A 26286-nucleotide genomic window follows, 5' to 3' on the forward strand; every position below is an offset into this window, starting at 1 on the left:
GGCCGGTTCATGTGGAAAAGGATCCGGACGAGAATGACCTGATTCATAAGGTTAGGGGAGGGAAATTAGGGAGCTCCTTCGGAACGTTAATTACTTGAAAATGAAGTCTTCTTCCTGTGTAACTTGTGTGGTTTTGATGAATGAAATGTTTGTAAAAAGGCATCCGTGGAGAAGGATTGAGAGCTTTTAGGACTAGAGGGGAAATTAGGAGATTTTTTTTCACACAGAGGGTTGTTACGATCTGGTAGCCACTCCCTGAAAGGGTGGTGGAAGCAACTTTCAGAGGAACTTTCAAAAGGCAATTGGACAGGTACTTGAAGAGGACTGATTTGCAAGGTTACTGGGAAAAGGCTGGGTTTTTTGGATTAAATTGGACAGCTCTTTCAAAGAGTAGGCAGGTCAACACGGCCGAATGGCCTCCTTCTGTGCTGTAATATTCTATGATTCTATTCCATGATTTTAGTGTGGGACAGGAGAGATGTTGTTTAAAGAGAAGTAAAACTGTCCCAATCAGAGCAGAGAGAGGTGACTGGTCAGTTCCCCTGTCCAGTATAAATCACCAGCGGTTTTTTGTGGTGTAGAGGTTACCAGTTCGCTTTACACGCGAACGGCCCTTGCAATTTATGTTGCAATTGCTGTTTACATTCTATATTAATGACTGAGATGAGGGGACCGAGTGTAATGTATCCAAGTTTGCTGATGATACAAAGGTAGGTGGGAAAGTAAGCCGTGAGGAGGACGCAAAGGGAGGTGGACAGGTTAAGTGATTGGGTAAGAAGGTGGCAGTTGGAGTATAAGGTGGGAAAATGTGAAATTGTCCACTTTGGTAGGAAGAATCGAAAAGCAGAATACTTTTTAAAAGGTGAGAGTCCAATATATGTTGGTATTCAGAGGGTGTTGTGTGATTTAATTGAGGTGTACAAAATTATGAAAGGCCTCGATAGAGTGGATGGGATGGACCTATTTACCTCAGCAGGGAGGTCAATAACCAGGGGGCATAGATTTAAAGTGATTGGTGGAAGGATTAGAGGAGAGCTGAGGAGAATTATTTTTACCCAGACGGTGGCAGGAGTCTGGAACTGACTGCCTGAAAGGGTGCTGGAGGCAGAATCCCTCGTTACATTTAAATAATACTTGGATATGCACCTGAAGTGGCGTAACCAAAAAGGCTACGGACCGAGCGCTGGAAAGTAGGATTCGGCTGAGTGGCGCATTTTCGGCCGGCGCGGACATGATGGGCCGAATGGCCTCCTTCTGTGTCGAACATTTGCTGTGATTCTCCAAAATTGGCATTTGTTTTTTGTAACAGCAAGTCCTCTGATCAGGAATCGAACCAATGCTGTAGCAGTGAGAATACCGAATCCTAACCACGACACCACCAGAAAACACATATCCGGTTTCTAAATATATCTGGGAGTGCTTGTATTAGATTCAAATAATATTTCTGGTTTGGTGACTCTGTTCGTTGCAAATGTATTTACATATACCTGTATTATTTATTTATTTATTGGGGTGTATATATTCTAAAGCTACTTTTGGCGCTGATAAGATTCTGTATAATTCCGCAATTAGTGCTTTATTCGCGTTTTCACTGGTTCCCCAGTGTCAGGGAGGGAAGTTTCTGATGCCCTCTTTTATTTAATGTTACTAACAGAAGGCAAACACTCGTATTCGTTCAAACTCACACACATAGATAAACACAGACAATGAAATGGACGTTATCTTGGGATTGCTACACATGGACACCCAGGGGCGAGTTTACTGCAATGACAGACAAGAGTGGTTGTGTTTCTCAGGCCCGGCTCGCTCAGTCGGTAGAGCATAACACCCTCAATCTCAGAATCGTGGATTTGAGCTCCCCGTTGGGCGAATTCGCTTTTAAACTTTTTATGTTGCTTTCAGGGGCGAACCCCAGCTCTGACTCCACCCCCGACCTCCCGTGCAGTGTCACCGCGCACATTGTGGCCGCGCCCGGGCTGATTTCTCTCTTTCTCACCCGGGACCGCTGAGTCTGCTGTACCGTGATCACCAACTCACCCAGTTTGTAAATTTAAACCGGAACAGGTGCCTCGCAAAGGGCAAGAGAAGTGGGGAAGGCTGCAACCTCTGACAAAATCTCATTCCCATTAGAGATTTGTGTATCTGAACCCCGAACACTTTCTGCAACATTTACAAGTTTTGACATTCACTGCACAGGACGCAGCACCAAGAGGCTCGTCTCTTACACTCACAGTGATGCGTAGGGCCGTTTTCACTCGTAAAACAGCTATTGTCATATTGTGATATTGTCTTTGACTCCCTCACCAGCGGAAAGGGTTTGTCTATCTACCTTTCAAAATCATAAAATGCCTTCTATATTCCAGGGGATACAAGTATGTAACCGCTCCTCATAATTTAACCCTTCGAGCCCTGCTAACATTCTGGTAAATCTGGGCTACGCTCCTTCCAAGGACAATATACCCTTTTAGAGTAAAAGGGAATAAAACTTGAAATGAGCGTCACTGAGGATCAGTTTTCTCTCACTCAAAGTTATCTGTTTCGTGAAGTAAAAGATGCAGCTTTTCAAGAATAAGGGAGCAGCCACTGTCGCCCTTTTTGGCAGGAGACAAAGTCTCCTCCGTGGATGTATATGGAGAGCAAGTTTCAAAACAATGTTCACACTCGGGAATCTTTCGCATGTGAAGCAAACACTACGGAAACCGCTGCTATCTCATTAAAAACAATGGGGAACTGACTTAGTCTCCTGTCTCTGTTCTGACTTGGAATGCGTTGCTTCTCCGTCCAGCAAAACTTAATATGTTACAACACAGAAGGAGATCATTCGGCCCATCGTGCCTGTGCTAGTTCTTTGAAAGAGCTATCCAAGATGTCTCACCACCATAAGCTTTTTCCTCATAAGCCCTGCAAATTGTTTTCCTTTTCAAGTATTTATCCAATCCACTTTTGAAAGTTACTATTGAATCTGCTTCCACCGGCCTTTCAGGCAGCGCATTCCAGATCATAACAACTCGTTGTGTAAATTATGTTCCCTCATGTCGCCTCTGGCTCTTTTGCCAATTACCTTAAATCTGTGCCCTCTGGTTACCGACCCTTCTGCCACTGAAAACAGTTTCTCCTTATTTGCTCTATCAAAACCTTTCATAATTTTGAACATCTCTTTCAAATCTCCCTTTAACCTTCTCCGCTCTCAGGGGATAATCCCTGATTCTCCAGTCTCACCACATAACTGAAGTCCCTCATCCCTGTTACCATTCTAGTAAATCTCCTCTGCACCCTCTCCAAGGCCTTGACATCTTTCCTAAAGTGCGGTGCCGAGAATTGAATACAATGCTCCAGCTGCAGTCTAACCAGTGTTTTATAAACGTTCAGCATAACTTTGTAGCTTTTGTACTCTATGCCTCTATTATTAAAGTCCATTTCACCAGGCTCTCTATGTCCTCCTGAAGTCTGATACGATCCATCACATTGCTTACTACATTCCCGAGATTCGTGTCATCTGCAATCTTTCAAATTATACCCTGTATACCCAAGTCCAGGTCATTAATGTATGTATCAAAAATGAAAACTTTTTGCAGTGTGACTTGTGTGATTTTAAGCCTAGTTTATATAACATCTTCTCATAATTTAACTCCTTAACCCTGGTAACAATCTGGTGAATCTGTGCTGCACTCCTTCCAAGGCCAATATATCCTTTCAGATTAAAAACTTGAAATAAGCGTCACTGTGGATCAGATTTCGCTCACTCAAAGTTATCTGTTGAGTGAAATAAAAGAAAGCGCTTTTAAAGAATAAGGAAGCAGCCACTATCGCCCCTTTTGACAAGTCTATTTTGTGGCACTTCATCAACCGCCTTTTGAAATGCCATTTACACAACATCAATCACATTGCCCTCATCAGCCCTCTGTCAATTCACCACGAAACTCAATCACGATTTGCCTTCAACAAACCCAAAGTGGCTTTCCTGTCCAAATGACTATTAATTTTGCCCCAGATTATCATTTCTAAAAGCTTCCCACCACCGTGGTTAAACTGACTGGCCTCTCGTTGTTGGGTTTATCCTTACACCCTTTTTTGAACAAGGGTGTAACATTTGCAATTCTCCAGTTCTCTGGCACCAAACCCTGTATCTAAGGAGGATTGAAAGATTATGACCAGGACTTCGGCAATTTACACCCTTACTTCCCTCAGCAACCAAGCATGCATCCCATTCGGACCAGGTGAATTATTTACTTTAAGTACAGCCAGCCTTTCTAGTATCTCCTCTTTATCAATTTTCACCCCATCCAGTATCTCAACGACCTCCCCATTTACTGTGATTTACTGTGATTAGGCAGCATTTTCTACCTCGGTAAAGACAGATGCAAAATACTCATTTAGAACCTCAGCCATGCCCTATGCCTTCATGTGTAGATCTCCTTTTTGGTCCCGAATCGGTCTTTCCCCTCCTCTCACTACCCGTTTACTATTTGCATGCCTGCTTATAGACGACTTGTAATGACTTGATGAAGGGATCGAGTGTAATGTATCCAAGTTTGTTGAAGATACAAATCTAGGTGGGAAAGTAAGCTGTGAAGAGGGCACAAAGTGTCTGCAAGGGGATACAGACAGGTTAAGCGTGTGGGCAAGAATGTGGCAGATGGAATATAATGTGGGGAAATGTGAGGTTATTCACTTTGGTAGGAAGAACAGAGAACTGAATATTTTTGAAATGGTGAGAAACTATGAAATGTTGATGTCCAGAGAAACTTGAGTGCCTGGACACCTGAACTCCAGGTTGTGCTAACCTAGTATAAGCATCCAAAACCTGATGACGGAGAAAGTCTAAAAAAAATTAAGACAATAAACAACCCTTGGTGGTTTCTGAGAGTCAGCAAAGTGGGATGGTTTACGATCATGAGTTAAGATCAGTGGTGCTTACGTACAGAATAATGCAGCCGAATCGTATAAAGATAGGGCATGCTCCCTTCTCAAATGTTAGAGCTCTCAATAGGGGACAGTCAGAAGTCCATTGCCACAGGCAGTCCGCAAAGGTCAGGTCTGATATACCTGGATTCGCAGACAGGTCAGGTTGTGTTGATTGCTTGTCATTAATGTAATCTGTAGACAGTTGTATTGTAATAATAATACTGTTGAATGTAATGTTGAAGACACCTGTCGTGCAACTCTGTTGTAATCAGTCTGTTAAAATTGCTATTTTGTAACCACTCGGGCTAAAATCAAGCGGACGTTATTGTTGATGGATTAACAACCCATATTTGCGACAGTCACGGGAGAAATCTGCAAACGAACATTCACTTTATATATAAGCGTCACACCCATAATTTATATTTTCACACGTTCTTTTTTGCAGTTCTCACCAAAGTCCAAACATCGAAAGTCCACGTGTTTTTCAAAAGTTTACCGTCCTGTTATGTATTTTGAGCAGTTTCCCACATATATAAACATCACACCATAGTTTATATTTTCACACGTTCTTTTTTGCAGTTCTAATCGAAGTCTAAACACCGAAAGTCCACGTGTTTTTCAGAAGTTTCCCGTCCTGTTATGTATCTTGAGCAGTTTCCCACATCCATTTCCTGTGATGTGATAATTCTGGGTGCAGGATGAATGTAATTGGATTTGCTGCAGTCCGCTGACAGCAGGCGATGGAAGCGAGCGCCATGTTGCCGCTGACAGGTGAAGGACACTTCTGATGCTGCCTGACATCCGGTGGGAGTGGGCGAGGATTTGAAAGCCAACCCATTCCACCAATCTCGGAGCTCGAAAGCGGTGCTTGACAACCATTGATAGAAACAAACACGTACTGTAGCATCCAGGCCTCGTGGCGCAACGGTAGCGCGTCTGACTCCAGATCAGAAGGTTGCGTGTTCAAGTCACTTCGGGGTCAGAGTTTTTTCCCTGAGAGCCGGTTTGAACAATTCTGCAATTTACGTTTTCTTTGCATCTTCACCATGAACAGAACCCTGCTCGAAAGTCTGCCTCTGGCAGGGAGGGAAGCACCTGATGACCTCATTCATTTAATGTAAAGAACAGAAGACAAACACACATCTTCGTTCAAAAACCACCCTGCAGGTGGACACATAGTGAGATAAACAAAGGGCAGAGATGCAGACAGTATCCGGAAACACAGGGAAATAGAAAAGAGACATCGATTGAGCGCTTTGTTTTAAGAAAATTGACTGAACTTCCACGGTCAATGAAAGGGCTTTTGTTGGCCGGTTTCCCATTGCACCGGAGAATTCGGGAGAACTTGGTGGATGGTTGGTTCGTATTCCCTTGTCCCCCACCAGCGGAAAAGGTTTGTCGATCCCACCCGACTAACTCCTTTCAAAAGCCAATCTGTCCAAAGCCAATATATCCTTCCAGATTAAAAGGGGATAAAACTTGAAATGAGCGTCACTGTGGATCATTTTTCTCTCACTCAAAATTATCTGTTGAATGAAGTAAAAGATGCAGCTCACAAAGAATAAGGGAGCAGCCACTGTCTCCCTTTGAGGCAGGAGAAGAAAATCGATCTGGATGCTTGAGGAGACCAAGTTCCAACATAATGTTTCCGCCCGGGATCGAACCGGGGACCTTTCGCGTGTAAAGCGAACGTGATAACCGCTACATTATGGAAACCGATAGCATGGCATGTAACACAATGGGTAGCTGAATGGTGTGCTCTCTCTGCTCGTACTTGGAATGTGTTCTTTCCATTGCAGCAAGAGACACAGACAGTGGCTGCTCCCCCTTATCTTTAAAAACTCTCAGGGTACTGGGTTTGAGCCCCACGTTGGGCGAGTACCGTTTTAAACTTTTATGCTGCTTTCACTGGCCAACAGTGCAGAAATAATGCAGAATAAAGCATGGCGTAGGTAGTCAGAATGGCCGAGCGGTCTAAGGCGCTGCGTTTAGGTCACAGTTTGTTTTGGAGGCGTGGGTCCGAATCCCACTTCTGACAGTGCGTATTTTTACCAAGACGTGGAAATATTTAATTTGTGGATTGGGCTGCAGCTGATTTTTCTGCCAAGTTGATTTGCTCCTCCCACAAAAGCAACTGGCTTTGTCATGCAGATGTGACTTAAGAAGATTTGAATGGTGAAATGTTTGACATATTAATGACCTGGAGAAGGAAATAGAACAGCAGTGGGCAGCAATAAAAACGCTGATCAATAGAGTCCAGGAGAAATATATCCCACGACAAAGCAAGAAAAAACTAGCCAGAAATGACACACCAGGGTTGAATCAATAAATAAGGACAAAATTGAAACTAAAGAAAAAGGCACACACGAGACAATAAAGGAGAGAGGGGAATGTGAAAAGACTGTGAAAGAAGGCTAACGAACTATTAGAAAGGCAAAAAGGAATATCAAAAAAGCAAAGTATTCTAGACACATCAACAGCCAAAGATATTTAGGTTAGGAATAGGGCCACGAAGGGATACACACGACAAACTCACAGGCAATGACAGCGAAATGGCAGAATTATGAAATAGTCACTTTTCTTCAGTATTTACCAGGGAGTCTAATATTGTGGGCATGACAGGAGAAGAAGAGATCAAAAAAGTATAAAAACATTTAAGATCGAAAGGGGGGAGATAATTGATAAACTAATCAAACCTGGAGAGGAAATTTCCTGTTAGGAGCCTAACCAGAGTTTTAAACCGCTCAGCCACGCTAATTTCCGTATTACTGTTCAGGAGCTCGTTTCACAGGGACGCGATTACTGCGCTCCTTTTAGAGAGGCTCAGTGAAAGGCGGAAATTGAACTATTAATAGAATCATAGAATAGTACAGCGCCATTAGGATGCCATTCGGCCCATCGTGCCTGTGCCAGCTCTCTGAAAGTGCTGTCCAGTTAGTCCCACTCGCCTGCTGTTTCCCCATAGCCCAGAAAATGTTTCCATCCAAGCGTTTATCCAATTCCCTTTTGAAAACTGTGAGTTAAGAAAAACAATATTGAAAGGGGTGCTGGGGTCTCTGCAGCGTCGATGTAGAGTGTGTGATGATTGAAGTTATCAAGATGGTTGCTTTACACATGGTATGATGTGCAATCATCCTGAAATGTCTTCAATATCCAATACAAATTGAATTGCAAACCTGATGGACAAACACTGGAAAACAAGTCACGAGTGAACGCAAATTATCTGTGACTCGTTTTCAGCCTCACGGCACTTTAAGTAAAGTAAAATAACTTTGCATTGAAAAGATTTGGGATTTGCATCTGTGCCTTTATCTGTTACATTTCTTAAAGTTGCTGGCGTCTGATGATGGACACGCCTCTGCTCCCTCTATTGAACAAGAAAGGAGGTGTTTGACGTTGACGGGACCTGTTAGTTATGAGCTCATCCTTTACATTGAGTGGGTTCGCGTCCTTTAAACGGCGTCAGCTTTAGCCCAGCGGTGAACTTCGCAGCCAACAAGTTCATCACCGTCTCACCGCGGGCACTGACTGCCATTTTTATTGTTATTTCTTTCAGACCTAAATAAATAGTAACCGTGATTTCAAATTTGCACCAAGTGATTTTTAGATAGTCGCCTTTAAATGTTTCAAAGGCGACTCTTAATTTATGATAGTCCGGCCATTTCAACAGCCTTGCTGAAAACAAAACATGTCTCTGCTTTTCGCGTCTTTTTTCGAAAGGCAAAAGATATATTTCCCGTGACCTCTGAAGGATGGACAAGTACATTTCAGAAAGCTGAAGCAAGTTCACCGAGCTTAAATCGTCTGACCACGTTAATGGCGCGATATATATATATATATATGTAATTTATGCAGGTAGTTCCTGTCTGTTTCTGTGGTTGTCTTTTTTTCTGTGTGCATCCATCTGCAGGTCGATTTTAAATCAATATCATGTTCGTGTCAGTTTGTTGCATGAAATAAATGAGGGTATCAGGCGCTCCCCTCCCTGCCACTGGGAAGATACTGAGTCAGGGTTCAGACCAAACTTCTGTTTTTTTTGTGACAAAGAAATTAAAACCTTCATTCGGGAATTATCCAGTCTCATGTGAGCTGTGAAAGAAACAGTGACCCAGATGTGATGTGAACACACAGCCTTTTGATCTGGAGTCAGACCTTTGCGCGACGCACTCTGAAGACAGGATCCTGGATGTTATTATGTATATGAATATTTCTCAAACACCGTTTCATTTATTGGTTGAAGAGATAGGGCTTTTCAAATCTCCGCCAGGTTCCACCGGGTGTGAGACAGGATTGGAAGTCGCCTTCACTCTCAATATCACGCTGGCTTTCACCGCCTGCTCTCAGCGGACGACATTGACAGGGCTGGGAGATATGGACTTTGTTCACATTCTTCAGCGATGTGAATCGTTAAATATTTAATCATTTTTAATGGGGACAAGGTTTCAAAATGTTTCCGCCCGGTTTCGAACCGGGGACCGTTCGTGTGTTAGGCGAATGTGATAACCACTACACTACGGAAACCTGATGCCTCAATGGCCGGCTTATGGATATAACCCCTCAGCCAAACTAATTTCCGTATTTCTGTCCAGGAGCTCATTTCACAGGGATTCATTCACTGCGCTGTATTTCGGAAGGCTGCAGAGAAGGATCGGTGGCGATGGTCAGGCAGGGAATCCCAGAGTATCGCGCCCACACAAACATTTCACTGTTTTTTTTTGCATGTGCCTGATATCCGACGGCAGTGTAAATTATGGCGAATCAGGCATGCTCAGAGCACATTGTTCACAGAGTGTTTTCTTGCAGCCAGATCACACATAAGAAAACTTGAAATGAGATGAAGAGATCGGAACCATTTAAAGTGCTCCCAGTGACTGCAGATCAGGCATAAAAAGCTGGCACCGGCTTCAGAATGAGGAAATGAATCCTAAAGTGGGGAAAGAAGGTGCAACATTCGTCCCTGGGTGGGCGGGCTCAAACCACAAACTTTTTAGCTAATAGTTGAACGCGCTAACCGATTGCACCACAGAAAGCATCCGTTTACTTTTCTTGCAAGATACACTAAAGCAGCGTGTCACCTAGCCAAAGTTTCATGTTGCAGCCACAGAAATGCAATTGTCCACTATTAGTGTTACTTTTCTAGAAATAAATGATGGGACATTGCTTGTGGAAACATGGAAACGGTCTGGTCTCGCTCACAGCATCGATATCACCGACAACCAGCTCTCCTGCAACCGGCGCGCCCACCGGTGCTTTGTCTGTTACTCAGCAGCACTGTGGGAGAACCTTCACCACACGGACTGCAGCGGTTCAAGAAGGCGGCTCACCACCATCTTCTGAAGGGCAATTAGGGATGGGCAATAAATGCTGGCCTCGCCAGCGACGCCCACATCCCATGAACGAATAATTAAAATATTAATTTCAGATTCTGCATCAGTTTGAGTTGCTGTATTAGATTAAGCTGTTGTATTCGTTTGAGGTGCTGTATTAGTTTGAAGTACTTTATTAGATTGAGATACTGTATTTGATTGAGATGCTGTATTCGTTTGAGGTATTATATTAGCTTCAGGTTCTGTATCGATTTGAGGTACTGTATTAGTGTGAGGTGTTGTATTAGTTTGAGGCACTTTCTTAGTTTGAGATGTTGTATTAGTTTGAGGTACTGTTTAGAGCCCTGATTGACCTGTTATTTTAGCAGGGATGGGATTTTGCAATTGACTGAGGCTGTTTCCCGTACTGGGGGAAACACTCCCAGTTCAAATGGACGTGTTGCACCCATCATTCTATGGCAGCTGCAAAGGTCCATTTGACAGGTTGGTGGGGGGAACGCTCTCTCATTGCAGTCGGCCACTCTGTCACTTTGGACAAAGTGTCGCCTCCACCACCCTCCTCCTAACAAGAAAATTCACAAACTTGCAAACTTACCCCGGTTTCGAGACACAATTACCCACCTTGCGGACCCCCTCAGATGTACATCTTCTGGATGGGGGCCGCCTTCGCTGCAGTCATGACCTTCTCGGAGGGCGAACAGCATCACCAGCCTCGCCGGCCACGTCGTCCACCTCTGACACGTGGATCTCCACAACACTGTGCTGTGACACATCCACCTGCACAGCAGGAGGGAGGGCAACCGCAGAGAGAGATGCATCGCAGAGGGCACTACCCTCACCACAGGGTCTACAGACAGAGGCTAAGCTTCCTGGACCTCTCTGAGCAGCAGTGCACACGGAGGCTCAGAGTCACTCGACATGTAGTCATGGACATCTGCAGCCTCCTTCATGCTGAGCTGCTCCCGGCTGGCCCGAGCACGATATTCTTACCTGTCACTGTCAAAGTCACCACTGCCCTCAACAACTTCTCCTCCGCATTCTTCCAGGGTGCCACCAGGGACATCGCCGACGTCTCTCAGTCGTCTGCACAAAAGAGCCCTGCAAATACACCTACACCCACTCTGCAGTGACTCAATGGGTGGCATCATTTGTGGGTCTTCATTGTGATCCTCAGGAAAGGGCATTATTGCACATACCAGACAAGATTCGCAAAGACGTGACTGTCGTGGTGACAATATAATATGTTATGTGAGTTGATCAAAAATTAAATATACGTAAAAACCATGACAAACCCTCAAGCACCCTTGTGCATCCCCTTCGTGCTCACAACACGTTTGCCTTACGCTTCCAATTGAACATATGTGATGCATGCACTGTGGCTGCAGCACAGGTAGTGGCAGGTTGAGTGAAGCTGACGGTGAAAGAGATGCATGAGAGGGTGAGTATGAGATAGAGTCATGAGATTGTATGAGGATTGGGTTGAATGCTAGTGGCGGGATGAGTACTGGCGAGGTGAATAAGTGCAGGTAAGATAAGGATGAGCGTTGAGTGGGTGTGAGGAGTGATGTGACAGAGTAGTGTTGGCAGTGCAGAAGGAGATGTGGGGTGGGGGCGGTGATATGGCAGACCGAGTGTAGGGGAATGAGTAAGTGTACTCACTTTGGCTGACCTACTGAGGTCATTGGAGCGCCTCCTGCACTGTATGCAGGTGCGCGATATGTCGGTGGAGCAGGTGACCTCCTCTGCCACCTCGAGCCAGGCCTTCTTGGTGGCAGAGGCAGGCCGCCTCCTCCCGCCCGCCGGGGGGGCGGGGGGGGGAGATCTCTGTCCTCCCGCTCCTCCTCACCCCATCCAATAATACCTGGAGTGAGGCATCATTAAACCTGGGAGCAGCCTTCCCCCTGGGCTGCTCCATGCTGTATTTTTTCCTATTTCCTGCAGCATCAGTCAGTGGAGGACTGCCCCTTTAAATAGGTAAGGAATCTTACAACACCAGGTTATAGTCCAACAGTTTTATTTGAAAATCACAAGCTTTCGGAAGCTTTCTCCTTCCACACCTGACGAAGGAGAAAGCCTCCGAAAGCTTGCGATTTTCAAATAAAACTGTTGGACTATAACCTGGTGTTGCAAGATTCCTTACATTTGTACACCCCAATCCATCACCGGCATCCACACATCAGGGCCTTTAAATTGGGCTCCTCCTGCTGATAGACGGTAATGCGCATGCGCAGTCCGCCCGACGCGCAGCTCAGCAGCGGGAAACCCGGAAGACCAGGTAAGTGGCTCCAATTTGGCTGCGATTGCGTGCGGAGCGGACTGATTTCACCGGGGGCGTCACACACGAGCCCAGTCGACCCCCCGCCGCGAACCCGCCACCATGCTTATATCGGGCCCATGAAGTTCTGACGGGGCTTGAGAGGGTAGATGCTGAGAGGTTGTTTCCCCTGGCTGGAGAGTCTGGAACAAGGGGGCATAGTCTCAGGATAAGGGGCTGGCCATTTAATACTGAGATGAGGAGGAATTTCTTCACTCAGAGGGTAGTGAATATTTGGAATCCTTTACCCCAGAGGGCCGTGGATGCTGAGCCGTTGATTATATTCAAGGCTGAGCTCGATAGATTTTTGGACTCCAAGGGAATCAAGGGATATGGGGATCGTGCGCGAAAGTGGAGTTGAGGTCGAAGATCAGCCATGATCTTATTGAATGGCGGAGCAGTCTCGAGGGACGCATCCTAACCCTGATCCTATTTCTTATGTTCTTATGTATCAGTTATCATGTTCAATTTAACAATTAACAGCAGTTTTTTCCACCGTGTATTGGTTATCATGACTATATGAACAAACAACTGTAAATATATTCCCCAGTGTATTGGTTATCATGATTATATATTAACAATCAACTGTAATTTTATTCCCTTATGTATTAGTTATTATGTCCAATTTAACTACTAACTTTCAGTTTATTCCACTCTATCAGTTATCATTTTCATTATAACAATTAACTGTAATGTTATGACTTCTATGATTCTATGGCGATCAGAGAAAGAACAAGAACAAATAAAAACAGAGATTTAGGGAGAAACAGAAAGAGGGAGAGAGGAGAGAGGGAAACTGATAGAGAGAGGGCAAGAGAAACAGACATGGCTTTCTGGAAAGTGCAGACTGTTTCTGTCGCGGGATAACCGCGGCTTAAAGTGCTCGGTTAGATCAGGCAGAGACACTTTCTATAATAGGGGGAGGGGCTGCATCTTAACACAGAGTCAGACACACACTATTTGATAAACAGGTATGACATTTGCTCACCGTTTTTAGCAGACAACCAACAAGGAATCATTTTATGAATTTGATCCAGAAACATTGAGGTTTATTTAATGATGCCAATGGACGATTGCATAACTTGAAGAGATGTGGAGCTGTGTCCTCTCCTCACTGGGCAGACTGATCCTGGGTTTGTACCTCCACAGATTCGGCTTTTCCTATCCTGTCCCTTGCTGTCACGATGCACTGGTTTAATTCACAGTGCTGAAACTGGGGTCTTCCCCGAGACCAGATGCTGTCACTCAGATCTTCATGTACATTGTACCTTCAATCCTATTCATATCTTGACATCTGTAGCGTGGCTCATTCATACAGGTGGATTTGGATTTCATTCCATTCTAGTGTTAGCTGTGGTTCAGTGGGAGCACAATCGCTTCTGAACCAGAGGGTTGTGTGTTATAAGCCCGTGAGAACGCTGGTATTCAGTGTCTCAACAAATACATGGCAAGGGACCAGATGAACCTTTGACCCCTTCACCTTACCTCCTCACGAAGGAACCGTCTGGGTTGAACCTCCCAGCCCATGTCCAGAAGTGAATGATGCCTAATATTGCTCACTGATCTGTCTTACATCTCCCAGTTCAGATTAAATGAGTTCACCTCACCGACCATTAATTAGGATCCCCAAAAGCTACTGAGTGAATGGATTAACACTTTCTTACCAAATCTTCAAAGAAGTCAGAGAGTAAACCATGAACAAAAATGGTTGATTGGCTTGGACATCATAATTACCGTTGTTTAAACATTGAGTATAGCAATAATAAGTACATATAAACAGTTGTATACGGGGTCATGTATCAATCCTAATAACATAATGAATAGGCTGATGCTTAACACAATGAATAACCGATTGTCAAAGCAGCTGAGAGTATCACTGTAATTCAGCATTAGCTGGATCACTGATTATCACATTATAATTTAGATCAGTGTCTGACACGACTGCAGATTGGTGAGATTAATTTAAGATTCACTATTTAGATATCTGACAATTTAACCCCATTAGATCGCCAGTCCAGGGAATAGATTAGAGAATAAATTCACCTCGGGCGTTAGAGCAAAACGGGGACAGCGAATTGGCAGCTCGTTTTTCACTCCGCCTGATTTTACATTCCCGAGATGAGATGATAAATCAGGGCCCCCTTCGTTTCAGTGGATGTAACTGTGGAGCCCCATGCTGGAACCTTCCTGTCTGTACATTGACCCAGAGTCCCAGTGCAGCCCAGACTGAGCCCCACCCTGGGCCCTTCCTGTCTGTACATTGACCCAGTGTCCCACTGCAGCTCAGACTGAGTCCCACACTGGGCTCTTCCTATCTGTACATTAACCCAGTGTCCCACTGCAGTCCAGACTGAGACCCACCCTGTGCCCTTCGTCTGTACATTGACCCAGTGTCCCACTGCAGCCCAGACTGAGCCCCACCCTGGGCCCTTCCTGTCTGTACATTGACCCAGTGTCCCACTGCAGCCCAGACTGAGCCCGACCCTGGGCCCTTCCTGTCTGTACATTGATCCAGTGACCCACTGCAGCCCAGACTGAGCCCCACCCTGTGCCCTTCCTGTCTGTACATTGACCCAGTGTCCCACTGCAGCCCAGACTGAGCCCCACCCTCTTGGGCACTTCCTGTCTTTGCATTGACCCAGTGTCCCACTGCAGCCCAGACTGAGCCACACCCTGGTCCCTTCCTCTCTGTACATTGACCCAGTGTCCCACTGCAGCCCAGACTGAGCCCCACCCTGGGACCTTCCTGTCTGTACATTGACCCAGTGTCCCACTCTAGCCCAGACTGAGCTCCACCCAGTGTCCCACTGAAGCCTAGACTGAGCCCCAACCTGGGCCCTTCCTGACTGTACATTGACCCAGTGTCCCACTGCAGACCAGACTGAGCCACACGCTGGGCCCTTCCTGTCTGTACATTGAACCAGTGTCCCAATGCAGCCCAGACTGAGCCCCACTCTGGGCCTTTACTGTCTGTAAATTGACCCAGTTTCCAACTGCAGCCCAGAATGAGCCCCAACCGGGGCCCTTCCTGTCTGTACTTTGACCCAGTGTCCAACTGCAGCCCAGACTGAGTCCCACCCGGGGCCCTTCCTGTCTGTACATTGACCCAGTGCCCCACTGCAGCCCAGACTGAGCCCCACCCTGGTCCCTTCCTGTCTGTACATTGACCCAATGTCCCTCTGCAGACCAGACTGAGCACCACCCTAGGCCCTTCCTGTCTGTACATTGACCAGTGTCCCACTGCAGCCCAGAATAGACACCATCCTGGGCCCTTCCTGTCTGCACATTGACCCAGTGTCCCATTGCAGCCCAGACTGAGCCCCACCCTGGGCCCTTCCTGTCTGTACAATGACACAATGTCCCACTGCAGCCCAGACTGAGCCCCACCCTGGGCCCTTCCTGCCTGTACATTGACCCAGTATCCCACTGCAGCCCAGACTGAGCCCCACCCTGGGAACTTCCTGTCTGTACATTGACCCAGTGTCTCACTGAAGACCATACTGAGACACACCCTGGGCCCTTCCTGTCTGTACATTGACCCAGTGTCCCACTGCAGCCCAGACTGAGCCCCACCCCCTTGGGAACTTCCTGTCTTTGCATTGACCCAGTGTCCCACTGCAGCCCAGACTGAGCCCCACCCTGGGCCCTTCCTGTCTGTACATTGAACCAGTGTCCCACTGCAGCCCAGACTGAGCTCCACCCAGTGTCCCACTGAAGCCTAGACTGAGCCCCAACCTGGGCCCTTCCTGACTGGACATTGACCCAGTGTCCCACTGCAGACCAGACTGAGCCCCACCCTGGGCCCTTCCTGTCTGTACATTGAACCAGTGTCCCAATGCAGCCCAGACTGAGCCCCACTCTGGGCCTTTACTGTCTGTAAATTGACCCAGTTTCCAACTGCAGCCCAGAATGAGCCCCAACCGGGGCCCTTCCTGTCTGTACTTTGACCCAGTGTCCAACTGCAGCCCAGACTGAGTCCCACCCGGGGCCCTTCCTGTCTGTACATTGACCCAGTGCCCCACTGCAGCCCAGACTGAGCCCCACCCTGGGCCCTTCCTGTCTGTACATTGACCCGATGTCCCTCTGCAGCCCAGACTGAGCCCCACCCTGGGCCCTTCGTGTCTGTACATTGACCCAGTGTCCCACTGCAGCCCAGAATAAACACCACCCTGGGCCCTTCCTGTCTGTACAATGACACAATGTCCCACTGCAGCCCAGACTGAGCCCCACCCTGGGCCCTTCCTGTCTGTAAAAGACCCAGTATCCCACTGCAGCCCAGACTGAGCCCCACCCTGGGAACTTCCTGTCTGTACATTGACCCAGTGTCTCACTGCAGCCCAGACTGAGACACAACCTGGGCCCTTCCTGTCTGTATATTGACCCAGTGTCCCACTGCAGCCCAGACAGAGCCCCACCCTGGGCCCTTCCTGTCTGTAAATTGACCCAGTGTCTCACTGCAGCCCAGGCGGAGCTCCACCCTTAGCCCTTCCTGTCTGCACATTAACCCAGTGTCCCACTGCTGCCCAGACTGAGCCCCACCCTGGGCCCTTCCTGTCTGTACATTGACCCAGTGTCCCACTGCAGCCCAGGCGGAGCCCCACCCTGGGCCTTTACTATCTGTAAATTGACCCAGTGTCCCACTGCTGCTCAGACTGAGCCCCACCCCAGGCCCTTCCTGTCTGTACATTGACCCAGTGTCCCACTGCAGCCCAGACTGAGCCTCACCCTGGGCCCTTCCTGTCTCTACATTGACCCAGTGTCCCACTGCATCCCAGATTGAGCCCCACCATGGTCCCTTCCTGTCTGTACATTGGCCCCGTGTCCCACTGCAGCCCAGACTGAGCCCCACCCTGGGCCCTTCCTGACTGTGCATTGACCCAGTGTCCCACTGCTGCCCAGACTGAGCCCCACTCTGGGCCCTTCCTGTCTGTACATTGACCCAGTGTCCCACTGCAGACCAGACAGAGCCCCACCCTGGGACCTTCCTGTCTGTTCATTGACCCAATGCCCCACTGCAGCCGAGACTGAGCCTCACCCTGGGCCCTTCCTGTCTGTACATTGACCCAGTGTCCCACTGCAGCCCAGACTGAGCCCCACCCTGGGCCCTTCCTGACTGTGCATTGACCCAGTGTCCCACTGCTGCCCAGACTGAGCCCCACTCTGGGCCCTTCCTGTCTGTACATTGACCCAGTGTCCCACTGCAGAACAGACTGAGCCCCACCCTGGGCCCTTCCTGTCTGTACATTGTCCCAATGCCTCACTGCAGCCGAGACTGAGCCCCACCCTGGGCCCTTCCTGTCTGTACATTGACCCAGTGTCTCACTGCAGCCCAGACTGAGCCCCACCCTGGGCCCTTCCTGTCTGTACATTGACCCAGTGTCTCACTGCAGCCCAGACTGAGCCCCACCCTGGGCCCTTCCTGTCTGTACATTGACCCAGTGTCTCACTGCAGCCCAGACTGAGCCCCACCCTGGGCCCTTCCTGTCTGTACATTGACCCAGTGTCTCACTGCAGCCCAGACTGAGCCCGACCCTGGGCCCTTCCTGTCTGTACATTGACCCAGTGTCCCATTGCAGCCCAGACTGAGCCCCACCCTGGGCCCTTCCTGTCTGTACAATGACACAATGTCCCACTGCAGCCCAGACTGAGCCCCACCCTGGGAACTTCCTGTCTGTACATTGACCCAGTGTCTCACTGCAGCCCAGACTGAGCCCCACCCCCTTGGGCACTTCCTGTCTTTGCATTGACCCAGTGTCCCAATGCAGCCCAGACTGAGCCCCACCCTGGGCCCTTCCTGTCTGTACATTGACCCAGTGTCCCACTGCAGCCCAGACTGAGCTCCACCCAGTGTCCCACTGAAACCGAGACTGAGCCCCAACCTGGGCCCTTCCTGACTGTACATTGACCCAGTGTCCCACTGCAGTCCAGACTGAGCCCCACCCTGGGCCCTTCCTGTCTGTACATTGAACCAGTGTCCCAATGCAGCCCAGACTGAGCCCCACTCTGGGCCTTTACTGTCTGTAAATTGACCCAGTGTCCAACTGCAGCCCAGAATGAGCCCCAACCGGGGCCCTTTCTGTCTGTACTTTGACCCAGTGTCCAACTGCAGCCCAGACTGAGTCCCACCCGGGGCCCTTCCTGTCTGTACATTGACCCAGTGCCCCACTGCAGCCCAGACTGAGCCCCACCCTGGGCCCTTCCTGTCTGTACATTGACCCAATGTCCCTCTGCAGCCCAGACTTAGCCCCACCCTGGGCCCTTCCTGTCTGTACATTGACCCAGTGTCCCACTGCAGCCCAGAATAAACACCATCCTGGGCCCTTCCTGTCTGCACATTGACCCAGTGTCGCATTGCAGCCCAGACTGAGCCCCACCCTGGGCCCTTCCTGTCTGTACAATGACACAATGTCCCACTGCAGCCCAGACTGAGCCCCACCCTGGGCCCTTCCTGTCTGTACATTCACCCAGTATCCCACTGCAGCCCAGACTGAGCCCCACCCTGGGAACTTCCTGTCTGTACATTGACCCAGTGTCTCACTGCAGCCCAGACTGAGACACAACCTGGGCCCTTCCTGTCTGTATATTGACCCAGTGTCCCACTGCAGCCCAGACTGAGCACCACCCTGGGCCCTTCCTGTCTGTCCATTGACCGATTGTCCCACTCCAGCCCAGACTGAGCCCCACCCTGGGCCCTTCCTGTCTGTAAATTGATCCAGTGTCTCACTGCAGCCCAGGCGGAGCTCCACCCTTAGCCCTTCCTGTCTGCACATTAACCCAGTGTCCCACTGCTGCCCAGACTGAGCCCCACCCTGGGCCCTTCCTGTCTGTACATTGACCCAGTGTCCCACTGCAGCCCAGGCGGAGCCCCACCCTGGGCCTTTACTATCTGTAAATTGACCCAGTGTCCCACTGCTGCTCAGACTGAGCCCCACCCCAGGCCCTTCCTGTCTGTACATTGACCCAGTGTCCCACTGCAGCCCAGACTGAGCCTCACCCTGGGCCCTTCCTGTCTCTACATTGACCCAGTGTCCCACTGCAGCCCAGATTGAGCCCCACCCTGGTCCCTTTCCTGTCTGTACATTGGCCCCGTGTCCCACTGCAGCCCAGACTGAGCCCCACCCTGGGCCCTTCCTGACTGTGCATTGACCCAGTGTCCCACTGCTGCCCAGACTGAGCCCCAATCTGGGCCCTTCCTGTCTGTACATTGACCCAGTGTCCCACTGCAGACCAGACTGAGCCCCACCCTGGGACCTTCCTGTCTGTACATTGACCCAATGCCCCACTGCAGCCGAGACTGAGCCTCACCCTGGGCCCTTCCTGTCTGTACATTGACCCAGTGTCCCACTGCAGCCCAGACTGAGCCCCACCCTGGGCCCTTCCTGACTGTGCATTGACCCAGTGTCCCACTGCTGCCCAGACTGAGCCCCACTCTGGGCCCTTCCTGTCTGTACATTGACCCAGTGTCCCACTGCAGACCAGACTGAGCCCCACCCTGGGCCCTTCCTGTCTGTACATTGACCCAATGCCTCACTGCAGCCGAGACTGAGCCCCACCCTGGGCCCTTCCTGTCTGTACATTGACCCAGTGTCTCACTGCAGCCCAGATTGAACCCCACCCTGGGCCCTTCCTGTCTGTACATTGACCCAGTGTCTCACTGCAGCCCAGACTGAGCCCCACCCTGGGCCCTTCCTGTCTGTACATTGACCCAGTGTCCCACTGCAGCTCAGACTGAGCCCCACCCTGGGCCCTTCCTGTCTGCACATTGACCCAGTGTCCCACTGCAGCCCAGACTGAGCCCCACCCTGGGCCCTTCCTGTCTGTACATTGACCCAGTGTCCCACTGCAGCCCAGACTGAGCCCCACCCTGGGCCCTTCCTGTCTGTACATTGACCCAGTGTCTCACTGCAGCCCAGACTGAGCCCCACACTGGGCCCTTCCTGTCTGTACATTGATCCAGTGTCCCACTGCAGCTCAGACTGAGCCCCACCCTGGGCCCTTCCTGTCTGCACATTGACCCAGTGTCTCACTGCAGCCCAGACTGAGCCCCACCCTGGGCCCTTCCTGTCTGTACATTGACCCAGTGTCCCACTGCAGCCCAGACTGAGCCCCACCCTGGGCCCTTCCTGTCTGTACATTGACCCAGTGTCCCACTGCAGCCCAGACTGAGCCCCACCCTGGGACCTTCCTCTCTGTACATTGACCCAGTTCCCCATTGGTGACCATCCAGCCCCGGATATCCGGCAGAATCAGCGCTGTGGGACCGGGTGACTGAATCTCGTGACCCTGTCGCTGGGCCTCTGACGTCACAATGGGAGACGACGCTCGCTCAGCTCGAGCTGGAAACCGTTAAAGGGCCGTTAGGATTTGAACCTGGAGCGCGGCCGGTTAAAGGGGAGGGACAGAGAATCGGCCAAAAATATTCATATAATGAGACCAGGAATGGTTATAAATTGAAATGTTCATATAATGAGCCCAGGAACGGTTATAAATTGAAATGTTCATATAATGAGACCAGGAATGGTTATAAATTGAAATGTTCATATAATGAGACCAGGAATGGTTATAAATTGAAATGTTCCACACTCAGTCCGGGTCTGGATTCCCGCAGTGACTCCAGTTGTCTCTTTCCGTTTGAACTGAACTGATTCTCCCTCAGCCTGAAACAGATTAAAGATTAAACAGAAAAGGAACAGATTGAACAACAGTGTAAATAACAGGGAGACTGGTGTTAATATTTCAATAATAATTACAGACTAACATTACCCATAAAAGGGACAGAATCCCATTGATATTTTATTTATTAGATTGAACTTTGACACAAACACTCACCATATCCGCTCCAGACTCCTGCGGGTCAGTATGAGTGAGCAAAGAGCGGGGACAGATCGGTCTGTGAAGGAGTTTAATCCCAGGGACAGACCCGTCAGTGACCGGTTTGTACTGAGAGAGGAGACGAGATCATCGGTACAAGAATCTGTGAGACCGACACCATCCAGACTGGGGATCAGAGAGAGAGAAATAACAGGAATCAGGGTAAATCCCCAGTGTTTATTAATAACACCATTACTGATACGAACAATAATGTACAGTTTTTTTTTCATAACTAGATTACTGATACTAATAATGTGCAGTGTCAGACATCCAGTTATTATAAACACAATCTCACACAGTCTGATACTTACCGCAGTTCCTGTATTTTACAGTCCGGGTTCCTCAGAGCCGCAGACAGTAGTTTCACTCCTGAATCTCCCAGTTTATTGCTCCCCAGTCTAAACACAAACAGACAGAGAGTGAGAAACAAACTGAATCCAATCCCCGATCTGACACAATTTCTCTCTGATATTACAGGAAACACTGAAAAATCTTCAGGAAATTAATAACCAGATTTCCCTGTCACTGACAATGAATCTCACTCTGTCCAACTCCCCATATATTCAGTAAATGTATTTATTAAATAAAGTGCTGTCTGTGTGAAGCCTTTAAATGTCCCTCAGTCCGGTCTCATTCCCTGATGATCAGAATTACCCTCCTGGAGGTCAGTGACCGGTCCCGTCATGTTTGGTGAAACTTGTCTCATTTCTGCTGGTGGTAATTTCCCAGATTTATGGGAATGGAGCGATTTTCTCCGAATTAAAAGATAAAGCGATGATTACCTCTCCTTTATGCAATATTATATTAATGTCCAAAATATCTCGGAGTGAGTTATATTGTGAAACAGCGCTAACGGCTGCTGTAAAATCCGTGCCCCAGGATTTTATGTGACAAGTAGAGTTTATTCTGTCCGGTTACAAGTCTTAAATGTCCCTTTACTCCTAGTTTATAGGGGAGGGGAGTCTCTCTCTCTTTATTCCCATTGAACTGGCTCTACATTTATTTCAGGTGTGACGGCTCGACAGTTTTTGGGGAATTTTTCTGAAGTTCCCTCCCCGAGCGGGGATTCACACACAGGGACCAGATTATGGGAAATTCCCGGGTTCACTGCCTTTGGTTAACCCAGGAGCATCCCGCTTTGTGTGAGGCCCCACCGCTGGCCGTGTGTGTCTGCACTCCTGGGCTAATACCCCACAACCCGTTAGATTTGAACATTTTTACCGGCAGATTTTAGTTCCCAAATCCCACTGAAGTGCCGGCCTGGATTAATGAGCGAGGTGCCTGAATCCACGACCTTCTGACTCAGAGGCACGAGTGCTGCCAGCTGGGTGAAGAGATGATGGATGTATTGGAGAGTGTGAAGGGCTGTGTCATTGATGAGTTAAGATAACGGACCGACGTCCTGCGGTGAAAGCTCAGTTCGCCCACTGGCGGTTGACGGCCCAAAAGCTGTGTTTTGCTCTTTGTCACTGAATGTTTGGTGTTTCTGCTTCCCTCTCCTACACACATTGACAGTCCGGTGACCGTCACTAGCCCCCACACCTCGGTAAGAGGGTGGGATGCTCCGACACACAGACTGCTGCAGTTAGTGTCAGTCTACGTGTAAGTAACAGGGAGAAGGAACCTCTTGAATGGACGTATCTCAGGCAGTGAGAAAAACAGCAATAAATATCATTTATTGCAATTAAATTATCAGACTCTTTCAGTGACCTGTATTTACTGATCTGATAAAGACTGTAAAATCCCAACCTGTTCACAAGGATCCATTTTAGATTCTCCAGTCCTTGGGGAATCAATAACCTATCCTCTTATCATGTGTCATATTTGTGTTGAATCTGCTTCTCTCTGGTTTAACTGAACAGTTTGTTTCCCTTCATTCCGGAGCAACAATACAATCCGTGACTGTTCCACAATTGGCCAAACAGTTAGAGACAAATAAACAGTTCCCTCAACACCTGGCATTTGTGCAGTGCGGGTCCCAGCCGCTGGAGTCCTTCACACTGAATGTGGCAGTACTCGAGATCGAGGTGTTTTATTGTATCACAGAGTCCAATGACATGAGACAGGACCGCACAGTCAATCGGGGTCAGTCGCGATGCTTCCCCTGAGTCCCAGTGTCCAAATGTAAGTGTTTCCACAGATCCCACTGTGACCCGAGCCAGTGTTTGATTCTGAGACTCAAACAGATAGTGGAATGTGTTCAGGAGGTCCCTTTTACCAGTTTTACTCTCTGTGTTTCCAATCTCTCCTTCAACCTTCTCCTTCACCCAGTCAATCACTCCGCAGATTGTTTGATGAAGAAATGGACCCAGAAACTCCTCCAGGGGCCGAGATGACTGTGAGGAGGAGAGACCAACAACAAAACGGAGAAATATCTCAAATCTCCCATCTTCCTTCCTGTGGGCTTCACTGAGGAGTTTCCGGATGTCCCCTGGATCTGGAGTCAGGAATTGTGCGAGTGCGGCTACAAACTCTTGGATGGTGAGGTGCGGGAATGTGTAAACCACACTCTGGGCAGAATCATCTCTCTCCAAAAGTTCCATCATGAACCCAGACAGGAACTGGGAAGGTTGCAGATTGTACTTGATCAAATCTCCATTTCTAAACACAATCTTCTTCTCGGAGACTCCTGTGAAGGCCATCTCACCGATCTTCAGTAACACATCACGGGGGGATTCAATCTCTCGGCCATGGTTTTTCAGAATGTTGTAAATATAGTAGGAATATAGTTGGGTGATGGTCTTGGGAACTCGCTGCTGTTTTCTGTCCCTTTGTTCGAAGAAGGGACCCAGTGCCAGACCGAGGATCCAGCAGTAGGAAGGGTTGTAACACATGGTGTACAGGATCTCGTTCTCCTCCACATGTTCGAAAACAGCTGCTGCCACAGACTGATCTTCAAAAAACTTGTGGAAATATTCCTTCCGTTCCTCACCATGAAATCCCAGGATTTCAGCCCAGACACTGATCTCAGCCTTTTCCAATAAATGTAATGCAGTGGGGCGGCTGGTCACGAGCACTGAACATCCTGGGAGCAGCTTGTGCTGTATTAAACTGTACACAATGTCAGACACTTCGCACCAGTCTTCAGGATCTGTGCAGATGTAATCAGCCTCTGTATTTATACAATTGTTATCAAAATCGATACTGTCCTTGAATTCATCTAAACCATCGAATATAAACAGTAATCCTTCTGGGTTCTTCCAGATCTCTCCCAGAATATTCCCAAAGTAAGGATACAGATCCAGGATCAGATTCCTCAGGTTTATTCTACAGTTAATACCGTTCAAATCACGGAATTTAAAACTGAAAACAAATTGAAAGTGTGGGTATATTTTCCCAGTGGCCCAGTCATAAACAATCTTTTGTACCATTGTTGTTTTTCCAATCCCCGCGACTCCGCTCACTGCTGCTGAACTCCCAGATTTGGATTTTCTCCGGGAAAAACTGCTCTGGAACAATTGATCAGTTCGGATTTTTTCCAGTTCTCTCCGGAGATGTTTCTCTCTCCACTCTTCATGGTCTCGGCCTCTTGCCAGCAGTTCATGTTCTACAAGTGTCCGATCTCGAACAGTCGAAATGACCGTTAGCTCAGTGTATAGATTGACCAGCTGGAAAATCTTAACTTTCTCCTTTATTAGGATCGTGTTCACTCTCAGTGTTTCAGTTTGGACCCGGAGTGTTTCCTTGTGTTTCTGTTGAACATCTTCAATTAGAACAGACAGAAAGTCGTTCTCAATGTTAGTTGTCTTGATATAAAAACAAATTCTCAATATCACTTTACTATTCAGTAAAATGTTCCGAGATTGAATTCCCAGCTTCAACATAGGTGCGAGCAGGAAATTAAACTCAGTTACTGAAAACCTCGCTTGAAAATGAATAATGACCGTGAAAAGTTTGAAATCCTCACTTGATTCTAATATTTACTGAACGTGGAGATTTCTCTGAAGGTGATATTTTCCCTCTGATGATTAATATTATCAGCCCTGCCCTGTGCCATGGACATCTCATTACAAATCCAAACCTGATTCTGGTTATGTGAAACTAGAGGTTCGTGTCGATTAATCTATGAAACCGTCAATGGTACTGACCTTCTGCGGAAATGGGAAAAAGATTATTGTGTGCATTGGGAGAGGGACAGACTGTGAATGGACCGAAGTCCCACTGTTGTTGTATCAGACCATGGGCAGGTTATCTGGGATATTGTGGGCACTGGGAGAGGGACAGACTGTGAATGGACAGAAGTTCCACTGTTATTGTATCAGACCATGGGCAGGTTATCTGGGATATTGTGTGCATTGGGAGAGGGACAGACTGTGAATGGACAGAAGTTCCACTGTTATTGTATCAGACCATGGGCAGGTTATCTGGGATATTGTGGGCACTGGGAGAGGGACAGACTGTGAATGGACAGAAGTTCCACTGTTATTGTATAAGACCTCGGGCAGGTTATCTGGGATTTTGTGGGCACTGGGAGAAGGACAGACTGTGAATGGACAGAAGTCCCTCTGTTTAACCTCGGTGGTGGGGAAGCTTTTAGAAACGGGACTCGGGTATGTTATCTCTGGTATTACCTGAACATCGATAGTCACCTGATCGCAGGTAAAGCTTGTTGTCATTCTTAAGGTAAAGAGAGGAATCAGAGAGATGATTTGAGGTTTTGGAGTTTGAATGAGGGAAGCGTAACGGGGTTTGATATATTTTGTTTGGGCAAGAGACTTCGGTATTGAAATGTTTTAATGGAACTCAGAACATTAGTACAGGAAACAGGCTCACAATCACCAAAATAATTAATAACGGAGAAAACTGAAAGTCAGAAATATGAAGGGAAATCAGGGTCAGAGAGCGAAGACCAGTTACCAGGGAAGGACA

The 26286-nt window shown here is 48.1% G+C and overlaps 3 non-coding genes across 3 annotated transcripts; 1 reads left to right on the top strand and 2 right to left on the bottom strand.

Moving 5' to 3' along the window:
- The first annotated feature begins 5815 nt into the window (after positions 1 to 5815).
- Positions 5816 to 5887, top strand: trnaw-cca (transfer RNA tryptophan (anticodon CCA)). Its single transcript has one exon. It is a non-coding gene; the product is annotated as a tRNA-Trp (tRNA).
- Positions 5888 to 6548: 661 nt separating this feature from the next.
- Positions 6549 to 6621, bottom strand: trnav-uac (transfer RNA valine (anticodon UAC)). Its single transcript has one exon. It is a non-coding gene; the product is annotated as a tRNA-Val (tRNA).
- A 2732-nt stretch (positions 6622 to 9353) lies between these two features.
- trnav-aac (transfer RNA valine (anticodon AAC)) lies at positions 9354 to 9426 on the bottom strand. The gene has a single exon. It is a non-coding gene; the product is annotated as a tRNA-Val (tRNA).
- Between the last annotated feature and the right edge of the window lie 16860 nt (positions 9427 to 26286).

The sequence above is a fragment of the Heptranchias perlo genome, unplaced genomic scaffold (assembly GCF_035084215.1).
Source record: "Heptranchias perlo isolate sHepPer1 unplaced genomic scaffold, sHepPer1.hap1 HAP1_SCAFFOLD_173, whole genome shotgun sequence".
Classification (NCBI taxonomy): domain Eukaryota; kingdom Metazoa; phylum Chordata; class Chondrichthyes; order Hexanchiformes; family Hexanchidae; genus Heptranchias; species Heptranchias perlo.